Source organism: Asparagus officinalis, chromosome 1, assembly GCF_001876935.1.
Source record: "Asparagus officinalis chromosome 1, Aspof.V1, whole genome shotgun sequence".
Classification (NCBI taxonomy): Eukaryota; Viridiplantae; Streptophyta; class Magnoliopsida; order Asparagales; family Asparagaceae; genus Asparagus; species Asparagus officinalis.
The window spans coordinates 70,391,942-70,403,775 of NC_033794.1; the positions used below are offsets into that span (position 1 = coordinate 70,391,942).

Consider the following 11,834-nt stretch of genomic DNA (forward strand, 5'->3'; position numbering starts at 1 on the left):
GCCGTCGGGCGAGTGGCTGATGACGATGGGCTGAGCTCGATGGCGGGAGGAGGAGTAGAGGAATGACACAGCGGCGGGTAGCGCCCGCGATTAGGGAGCGGCTGGAGCAGGAGGAGGGGTAGGGTGATGAGTGCGGCAAGGGGCGCCGGCGGCGCTGAACGGGGAGTCGATGGGCTTGCCGAGCCTGGGCGCGGGCTGCTTATCGGCGGTGGTGAGAGGAGTGGGCGTCGGTGAAACAGATGGGCCGACGATTTGGACTTGAGCGGCGGCAGATGACTGATCCGGGCAACAGCAATCTGCGGCGAGACTCTGCGGCGATTTCGCGTGGGCTGACGAGCAGAGGAGGAGGCGGGAGGGTGATCTGATCTGCGCGGGAGAGATTGACGAGACAGGGTAGGGATTTTGGGCGGGGATGAGATTTCAACGAAGGGCTCAGTCTCTCTGAGGGGTTATTGAAAAACGGCCAGATCGCGCATCGCTCAGAGCAGCCTACGGAGTACCGGCAGATTACTTGACCCAATATATTATATAATATATATATATATAGTATATATATTATAACTAAAAGGACAAAATAAGTTAAATGTTTGCTTTTATTTGCATTGTTATATGAACCCAATCAGGATGATCTATATATATAACTGAAAGGACAAAATAAGTTAAATGTTTGCTTTTATTTGCATTGTTATATGAACCCAATCAGGATGATCTTTTTGATAGACTTAAGTGATTGAACTTCCTAATCTTTGCTAACCCAACACGTTCTTAATGGAAATACTAATTTTCAATTTTTATGAAAAATCCAATTTTATGAACTTTCAGAAGATTGGAAGTTTGACAAAAGAAGTGAATGTTTTTGAATATATCACTCGAACACTTTATAATAACAAAGCATATGGAAAAATAAAAGAACACTAGTTATGAAGATATAACGAGATCTAGGAGAAAGCGCAGGGCCAGCCCGTGGAATACTAGCCATGAAGATCGGAAGGAAAGAATAATTTACGTTTGATATGAACATCCACAGGCATAATAATAATATCATAAAAGAAAGCGCAAGAAGCTCTGTAAAGGGCACCCAGAGTAGCGAATTCTAGCGAAAGAAGAAAAGACCCGAAAGCATACGTAGACAAAAACTTGGATGTCAAGGCAGGGAGGGCATCACATTCCAAGCCGTCGTTAACAACACCAGTCAACAAGGACGATAACAGCAAAAAAGTGATTGAATATGAGCACTAAAAGAAGGTGCGAATGTAATAATAAAACAAGGATATGCTAAGAAAAATCCTGTAAAATTATACGCAAAGCGCAAAGAATAATTTCCCAGCAAATGGATTTATTAATGTCTAGTTAAAATAATGAAACAAAAAGGAATTTATTTCTGTGAAGAGAATTATTAATTCTCTGCTTGCGGAATTTTTACTTGAGTTTCAATCAAGCATTCGGAATAACTGATCTCTATGTTTCCAAAGATCTGTATGATTTTCATAAGAAAAAAAAAATCAAAGGAAAGGGAAAAATTGTATCTTGACAGAAAATAATTAGACATGCAAAAACAATTTGGAATACATGTTAGACATTAATCGAAAATAATTTATTATATTCCAACAAATTTCCTGATTACGCGTTATAGATGAAATTTATAATGATTTATTGACTAATGAGACTGGTGAGTCTAGTGTTTAAACTACAAACCATTTATGGAAAAAGCACACAGCATCAGAGAACACTTTCAAACCTTCACAAATTTTCAGGAGAGCTATGATAAGAAAATAATTAATTAATTATAAAAAGCTATGCAGTAATGATCCATGAAATCTAGCAACAGAACACACTCTAGCGAAGCTCAGAAACAATCTAAGCAAAAAAGTTGAAGGACCTAATTATGCATATAGAATACATGTATAATTCAAAGTACACCAAGAAAAACCAGACAAATCTATCATAGCATAAGCCAAAATTTTCAAAAGAACCCAAAAAGCTCAAGATAAAACAAGCAAGTACTTAGAATAGTTTTGATTGTTTGTGTTTTCAGCTCTAGGAGAAGTAGTATATGCCATTGTTTGGTAAAAGATATAATGCTCTAAAGAATCTGATCTCAGTAAATAACTACAACAAATTTGACAAACAATTGACAACAAGCAATAACGCAATAACAAAACAAGATGATAACCTGCATCATCACATATCTTGGACATAGAAAAAAATGCAGTTCAATGAACTAACGGAAACCTAATCTGAAACATCAGACTTAGAGAATTATGGATGAGCTAGCTGTAGATTTTAAGATAACCAAAAAGTAACGATTCCAGAACAAGCTAGACAATAAACCAATCTCAATCGCTTAAATCTAGCTTATATAGTTTGATCTCTGTAGATAACCTTGGATGAATAATTGAACATAGACATCCCAAGCAACAAATAGAAATTATCGAGCAACAAACAAGGAACACAGAAGGCCCATTTCATCAAACACCTAGTAACCAAATCTTCATATAAAAGATGTGAATCAGAGACAAAAACATGTATCCATCCCACCAACATCAAACATCCAGCAGCAAAAAACTTAATTAAAAAAAGCATTCATATCTAATAATCCCTATAAGATTTATCAAAAACCAACAAACCAAACAAGATTCAGAGACCAAAAGGGTTAAAAAAGAGATCTTTCACCCATTCATCTCATTTACGACCGCGGATTCTGGCAATCCCTCGCAAAGTGCCCTGCCTCTCCACAGCTGTAGACAGATCCAACCGACCGCGCCATCCACACGTAACTCCTCCCGCCACCTCGCCGCAGTCCGCCGCCGCATCGCCGCAATTCCCATCCATCATGTGTCCAGTATCACCAACAGCTTGTCACAGGCACCGCCACGCCACGCCTCGCCCATAGCCACCGCCAGCGCCCCTCCCGCCACGATCCCGCCGCCGCATTGTACCACGGTACCCACCGCCGCCACCACCTCCAATAAACACGGTCACCGCCCCAGCCTCCATAGCCCGGTCACCGCACGCCTATCTCACCGCCAACGGCACCGCCGCCACGGCCTCCCATCGTCTCCTTCAGACGGCAATCACGTCGGGTCCAGGTGACTCGACGGCTTGGTGACGGCCGCTCAGTCGCCCGGTGCGACGCTAAACTCGACAGACTCGCCCTCTCCTAGAGTGCGATATCCGTCAGAGTTGATCGAGGACTGGTGGACGAAGAGGTCCTCGGATCCGTCGTCGGGGCTGATGAAGCCGAAGCCCTTGGTGCTGTTGAACCATTTCACGGTCCCCTTCGATCGCTCGCTGGATTGAGCCATGGGATTCAGAGGATCGAGAGGAGAGGGAAGCGGTGAATAAAACCCTAACCCTAGCTTTTTTCGAGAAAGGGTGAAAGAAGAGAAAAACCCTAGGTTTGAAATTCTTTGGATCGAGACGGAGGTATTTATAGGGGGACGGACGCGTGGGTTTGGGCGAAGGGGAACATGAACCGTTGGATCGGATGTGGAATCTGAACCGTTGGATTTTGGGGAAAGGACAATCTTGTCCATACATGCGGACAGCAAGGCTTTTTGTTGAGGTGGCATTATGCTTATTTTTTTATGGCTGAATAAATAGTACTACTGTCCTTTATTGTTTCACACTACTTTCTCACTTATAACCCGTACTTGTATTTAGGGGGGTGTTTGGTTGCATTGTTTTTGAGAAATGTTTTCTCAAAAGTACTGACGCATGGCATTTATGTAATTAAGAGTTTTCTATACATTTCTATAAACTGTGTTTGGCTCCAAAAAAAATTTACAGAAATGTTTTCTGTAAAGTACAGAAAAATACCAAATTTTATAGAAATTGATTTCCTTCTAAAATAGGAGGAAATCTCTTGGAAATCTGACGCATTCATTATTTAAATAATAAAACTCATTAACTCTTTTGTACAAAGTTTTCACTTTTCTATGAAGTTGGTGGTGTTTGGTTACATTTCTATAAATTATAGGAAATGTTGCTATTTTCCCAAAAGTTATTTCTCATTTTCTTGTTTTGAACCAAACAAGCACAATACAAAAAATAAGAAAATTTGTACTTTTTAACTTCTCAAAACTTTTCCTATAATTTTTTTAAGAAATACAAGGAAATAAAATTTGGGATGGAAAACATTTCCTATAATTTATAGAAATGTAACCAAACACCCTCTTAGTATACGGGTCTGTTCGGTTATTTCCTAAAAAACAAGAAATAGAAATGGAAAAGGTGAAAATCTCAAAAAGTACTATTTCTTCCATTTCCATCCCTAAAACTCACCCACAACATCCAATAAAATATTATTTCCATCCAACAACTCATCCACATCATCTAATAAAATATTATTTTCATCTAACCACTCATCCATCACATCTAATAAAATATTATTTTCATCCAAAATATTATTTTTATCTAACAACTCATCCATCATATCTAATAAAATATTATTTTCATCCAAACATCACTTAACTCATCTCTTCTCATCATTTCAAATCACTCATATCATCCAATAAAATATTATAACAATTCACCTCATCTCATTAACATTTCATTTCTTTGTTTTCATCCCAAAAAGTTATGAAAACACTTTTCTTAAGTGTGGGTCACACCACCCAATAATACAATGACAACTCATCTCATCTCATTTCATTTCTTATTTTTAAGAATGAACCAAACAAAAGAAAACAATAAACTACAGGAAATAGGTTTCTTATAATTCATCTCTTTATTTTTTTCGCCAACCAAACAACATCAAAACTAGTTTTCTTAAAAAATCACTCACATCATCCAATAATAATGTGACAACTAACATCATTTCATCTTCATTTTTTGATTTCCTTCTTTTTTTAGCCAACCAAACACTCCCAAACCAATTCTTTATTTTAATAGTTTTCTATTTCTTTGATTTCCCATTTTTTTAAGGCAAACGAACAGACCCTACTAAGAAAATGTTCTAGGATTTTTTAAACGTGTACTTATATACTCTTATTATCATTTGTTTATATACTCTCATCACCTGTTTTTTGTAGCATTTATGTAACCTAAAATTTTTAAAAATTACACTTAAATACCTAAATTTTTATAACTAGCACTTAAATGCCCTGAAGTTTTAATCGTGCACTTAAATACCTCAGTTATGCAAACTCGATGGTACTTGTGCGCAAGTTTTAAAACTTCAAGCTATATAAGTGTCAGTTGTAAAAACTTCAAGGTATTTAAGTGCCGTCTAAAAATAAAAGGAGTATATAAGTGTAAGTTTTAAATACTTTATGATTGTTGATGGTTAATATGATCACACAGTCAGTTAGATCCAGTCTAGGATCGGTTTGTTGAGTATTGAAGAGGGTCTGCTTTCTTCTCTGACTTTATGTCTAGTTCTTTGAGTTGGGTATCTAAAGGATCTGCAAGAATAGAAAATACGTAAGAGGATGGGGCTTAATTCCCCTGTGGTACCTCCGACGATCAAGTTAGCTAATGACTTGAGTAGGCTAAAGGAAGAACTGTGTGTTTTTGTAATTGTGCAGTGTGTACGTTAGAGAATCAGATTTGTGAGCCTCTTTAATGTTAGAATAGTACATGTATTTTATACGAAGGAGGTAAGGGCAAATTGGTCACTTCGACCGAGAGTAGTAAGACGGTGGTGAAGCATGGGCTGGCGGCTACGTCAGCACTTGTTTTACAGGTGTCGGCTAGCGAGTGGAGGGAAGGTCGCTTCGGCATTAAATGGAAAAAGATTGACGACATGGTAGGGCCCACATGATCCGATGAGTCAAGAAGACCATTTGAGTTAGAGCCATGATGGCGCCTGTCCTATGTTAAATGTGATGTTGACACATTGTCACAGAAATAGGGGCTCAAAACTAAAATAGTTCTTTAGCTTTACCGAGAAGTAACGCCCTTTGAGCTGACTTTGTAACCGCCTTACAAGTGATCGAGTGGACTCGTGATGAATTTTTCAATAGAAGGAGGTCGACTAGCACCGCCTTTCGTGTCGACTAGCACCGCCTTTCGTGTCGACACTGAGGGGCGTCGTATCGTCCTGTCGGCTGAGTTGTCGACCTTGATTATCTCTGGTCGCTAAGGAAATCGTAGCGTAGTGTGTCGAAGTAGACTTGTCAACTACTTGAGTTTAAATTATATTTTGGCAAAAATGGGAACACCATAACAGTTGGTCTCTTTTGTTTGGAGTCGGCTATGGTAGGATACGAGTGAAATATAATAATAAGAAACAATTTTGGACAGACGTGGGTGCTTTGAATAAGAACTGAAAAGTCACTTCAAAAGCGATGTGGTTGGCGTCGCCACACGCTAGTTTTACTGTTACAACCATGCTTTTTGACAGATTGCGGGTTGTTCAAGGTAAGTGGGATGAGCCTCGATCTTTGAAAGCGCTTCGAATTCCATAGATAAATCCTAGTCATGGGATACAGCTGGATCCAACGGTTCGAATTCTGATAGTTGTAAAGTTGGCAGCCTCTATATGTATAGGAACGTGACTATTAGAGGTGGCTATTGTCTTTTGAAATCCTCTCCAGAGTAACTGTTCATCTTCTCCACTCATTTTTTTCTCATTCGCTTATTTCTTCTAGCGATCAACTCTTCAATCTCCAATGGCTTCCGAACCAGTTGATCATCGGGTTCTTTTGGAAGACATTCACTCTAAAGTGACTTTGCCGCAGATGAAGACAATGTCTAGAAGGTTTGATATTCCCGAAGCGTATGATCTGTTTACTCTGACAAGGTCAGAAGTCATATTTGACCATGGGCCGGAACGGAATCCACTTTATGTAAGGCATCTGGAGTGAGGTTTGAGATTGCCCTTACACCCTTTTCTAAAACAGGTATTTAAGGCATTTGGGGTATCGCCCGCGTAGATGAAACCGAATGCCACTGTTATTTCGGTGGCATTCATGGTGATCTGCCATTGGTTGGGAATCAAGCCCTCTCTGAAAGTCTTCGGCCAGTTGGTGGCAGTGAAAGTGAATCAAAAGGAGACTCACTTCCATTTTCGGATGGTGGAGAAGTTTAGGCTAGTTACAGGCCTTCCAAATTCGCATAAGGATTGGAAGGAGAAATTCATGTGGGTCATGGGGGACAACCTAAAGATGGGCTGTTCTGACTGGCTCGAAATAAAGAAGGACGCGCTCACGGGGGTGCGATGTCTGCCAATGAGAGGGCCGAACTCGATCTGATTAAGGCGTACACAGACTCCCATTGATTTGAAGATCTTCTTAGCAAATCAGTCTTGCGGGTTGTTAGGGGTCGAATGAGCCTTTTATCGACCCAGATTATGACAGAGCCTCGGCTCTTATCACAGGGTCAGGGGAGGTAACCGCGACGCCTTCGATTCCTTCAGTCGATCCACAAGAGGAGCTGCCTGCTAGGCCAGCCAAGCGCCTTCGTCAAGACTTTCCTCCTATGGAGGTAGAGATGGCCGAAGAGGAGGTTGTTCCCTCCCTCATCCATAGAAGGAGGAGAAGGGACGCGGAAAGGGCGCCTCAGGCGAGGCAAAAATGACCAAGGCCAATGTCGTCCACTTGGACGAATCGGGGGATGGGTCGTCCTCTAGAGAATCAGTCGAGGCTTCTCGTGGGGAAGGAACCGAGGCAAGAGTGCCTGCTAGAGGAGAGTCATCTCGTCACCGCCACGAGTCAGCTCAATATGGGAAGGAACCAGTTCACGAGGAGGAACCGGAACCTTCTGTTGGACCGAAATATCATTTTTTCTCATAAGATTGGTGATGTGGGGGAGGTAGAATGGGACAAGATGGGGATGTGCCTCATCGGGCTCTCCTCCGTCAATACTCGATATGGGCAGGAGCTCGAGCCATAATTCCGCTTCAAGGCTAGACGCCATATTGATGCTCGAGGGACCGTTCTTGGGTCTCGTTGAATCCAGTCAAGGGCGATCGACCAATTCCTTCTACCCGGATATGAGAAATATCTCGAGGGAGTTCCCAACATTGGTCTCCATCACGTCCTTCGCATCTACTTCCTCCGGGGTGCTTTGCTAGAGAATGAGTTATACGATCGGATGGAGCGCGTTTGAAGTGGAAGCAACGCGTCTGTTCTATTTGATACATCTGTTGCTCTCGATCTTGAGGTTCAAATTTTGGTAAATTACAATTTATTGTCTCAAAATTTCATTTCAATTGCTAGATATATCCAAATAGTTGTCATAGTTTACCTTTAAATGTTTTACCCTCTCCAAGGTTAACTATATTAGCATTTTGTTTATTAACAACTATATAACCATTTTAACCTCCTATCATAGAAATAAATCAGGGTTAGCAACAACAAATTTCTTTGTTTTCTTAAGTGTTCTATAGTTTAGAAGAACATAATAGTTTTCTGTGAATAGTGCTAATAGGTCACGACAATTTTTTGAAAATAGATGTTTAATTATTCAATTAACAGATATTTGTCAATCAAAGGCTGCTCTGATTTTTACAATCCTAATAGCTCATATAAAGCATTATGATTCTAATAAACCATTACTGGATGCTTTGTTTCTTATCTACTAGTATGGTGCACGTGCGTTGCACGTGTATTTAATTTTGTGTTTAATTTTTTTGATGATACTTTTTGTGTGTGTGAACTATCCTTTGAAATAGTCATGAGTAATTTCAGAAAACTCAAATACAAAAGAGCACCAATCATTTGATGTTTGCTTAGAAAATTTTTAGGGATAGCAAGTTTAATGGATAATCATGATGCTCATTTAAAGATATATAGGACATAAGTATGAAAGTAATTTTTATATCAAAATAAAAATAAATAAGCTTTTATGTGTGTTGCATGTGAATTGGAAGTCTAATACATTAAACTTATTATCGCAAGTAATGTCTATTAGCACATGTTTAAATAAGTATATAATCACATGTTTAAATAAGTATATAATCAGCTAAGATCACTACATCCACCATCAAAATCTAAGCTTTTATGTGTGTTGCATGTGAATTGGAAGGCACTGGAAGTCTAATACATTAAACTTATTATCGCAATTAATGTCTATTAGCACATGTTTAAATAAGTAACCTACATACTATTCACTTAACTTATGTATGTAATCAGCAAAGATTACTCCATCCACCATCAAAATTTACCCGAACAACAACAATAATATCTCATTATATCATTTCATTCATTTTTTTCATCTATATTTATTTTACTGGTTAGTTTTTTAATTACTCATTATTCATGAAGGATACGATGGATTAAATATTGAAAATTTCAAACTCAATCAAGTGCAAATTTTTGACTAAATTTAGTTGTCAAAATTCACTTAAAAATAATGAGAAAAAATATTTATTATGGAGAATGTGCTATATATATAGTTTACATGACCCAAAAAATAAGGAAAAATAAAGTTCTATCATATATATTTCAACGTTTTCTTTTGTTTAGTATATTAATTTATAACATACCAATCATTAAATATCACACACTATGTTAAAATTTTACAAAATGGATTTTCAAGTAATATATAGTTAGTGGAACGCTTGCAATCTCTTATTAAGAAAATGAGTTAATAATGTAAATGAATTTGTAAGTCAAGTGTTTTTAATCCCATCATTCCTACATTGGGATTTTAGGATACATCAAAAAGGCATTTGACATATATCTACATTGCACACATTCAACCAAGTATATGCATTCCATACAGATATTCCTATATATATAATTTTCACATTGTTGTCAATAAATAGTTATTTACTGCTTTCATGTTACTTGACATTAAGAACTATTATGTGAATTTACTTCATGCCCGAAAAGCAATTTCTACAAAATTATGAACCTCAAGTAAATAATATTTCTCAAAATAACAAAAAAAAATGATATAACTTCAAATTACACCACAAACTTCCATTAATCACATGCACATTAAAAAAGTAACATCTACAAATTTATGAACCTCAAGTAAATAAAATTTCTCGAAATAAAGAAATGGAACTCCGCTCCATTTATCCAAAGGAAGTTAAAAACAAATCAATACTCCTTGCTCCTTAACAATAACATGCGCCTCTGGATTAAAAATAAATAATTTGATACTAAGCTCCGAAAGAGTAAAGTATCAATGAAATACATCGAGAAATTTATCATGACATTCAATCCGGGGTGTCTTGGAGCAATTAGAGGTCTTGGAGGTGGACTCCGCCTTTTGCTATTTTTAAATCTAGAAACCATTAGCCACATAAGAATAAAAAATTGGTAATACTATTTATATAAGTGTTAATGTATCGAGAAACTCTTCTGGAGATAAAAATATGAATGAAAATAAAAAATGAACTATGAAAAATGTAATCACGAAGCTCCCAACTTGAAATATTAGTATTAAAAGAAAATTGGATATTTATTTAACATCAAATAAACTAACGTAATTGGATACTAATGGTCACTCATTTAAAAAAATTACATAACTTACAAAAACCATTAAAAATTGGATAATGAACATTGATCTCTCCTTCTCTCCCTCAACCTTCACGAGTGCATCTTAATAGAAAATCATGTAGTTACTTTTTTACTATCTACATGTTTTTACGTAACCATCTAACACTATTTTTGAAAGCTATAAGTAAATTATAATAATAGTACAAACTATGACTACCTTATCAGGATTGTTTCTTGCAATCACTGAACCAACAACACCTCCCAAAGATCTACCAAAAACAACTATTCTAGATGTGTGTATATCGTCTCTTTTAGTAAGATGATCCAATGCTGCCTAGCCAAAAGGGGGAAACAAAACCACCAAAACTCACGAAAAGAACAACAACGTGGAATTAAATTGAGAGAAAAAGACCACAAAACATGTGGCCAAACCTGAGCATCCTTCATAATCCCATGTTGTGATGGGTAACCATCACTTTCTCCATACCTATAGAATATCAACATTTGTGCCTCAGATCCCTGAAGGAATATGCTATGAGTAAAGAAAACCATGCACATCCTAGAAATATGCATAGCATCCAGATATAAGAAGTGACAACATAAAGCATATGGAATTTTACCCTCTATATGAAAGCATAAACACATTGCATTCCAGCCTTTGCAGCATCATGCGAATAAATTCAAGACGATGAGCAATATCTAAAGGATACTGGTAAAGGTCGTCAACAGAATGTATATCATCTGAAAAGTTGATAGAGTTGAGGAGAGGGAAAAAAAAGGATACTGCCAGCATTTTCTTGAAAGAAGAGTATTGTTGGACCTACAGTAACAACAATAGAACTGTTATAAACTAACCACGTTGAGGAGATGAATGGTTGTAACCTTTTTTTAATTATGATAGATATGAATGGTTTGATGACATTAATATTGGATTAGTGGAGGGGTTACAAAAATTAGAAGTTAATATTAGTGGACAATTAATAGGAGAGTTATGACATTATTAGAATGTATGCATATATATGTATGTGTTTATATGTATGGATGCATGTGTTTTATGTATGTATGTATGTGGTTTGGAGGGCATTTTTGGAAGAAATGTTTTAACATGCCAATCCACTTTTATAATAGTATTAGATTTTTGCAATAAGATATCCACCGGCCCTAAGAGAATTGCAAATTATGAGAGATTGTTAAAGAATGCATTGAGTCAAATTGATATTACATTATTGATGTGCTAAGGCAATATAATATATATATATATATATATATTATATACTACTTCTAAAAGAGAAAACGATTATTAAAATTTTTACATGCTCATTTTGCCCCTTACAACTTACTTAATTATAATTTTATCCTATAATAATAATCCGACTCTCTCCCCTTCTCTCCCCTTCTTCCGTTTCTCAACCATCATTTACTTTTCTCATCTGCCACCGT

General features: G+C 37.3%; 1 long non-coding RNA gene across 1 annotated transcript; it reads right to left on the reverse strand.

Moving 5' to 3' along the window:
* Positions 10,846 to 11,207, reverse strand: LOC109842799. Its single transcript, XR_002247400.1, has 3 exons — positions 11,179 to 11,207; positions 11,015 to 11,093; positions 10,846 to 10,881 (listed from the first exon to the last, which is right to left on the reverse strand). It is a non-coding gene; the product is annotated as an uncharacterized LOC109842799 (long non-coding RNA).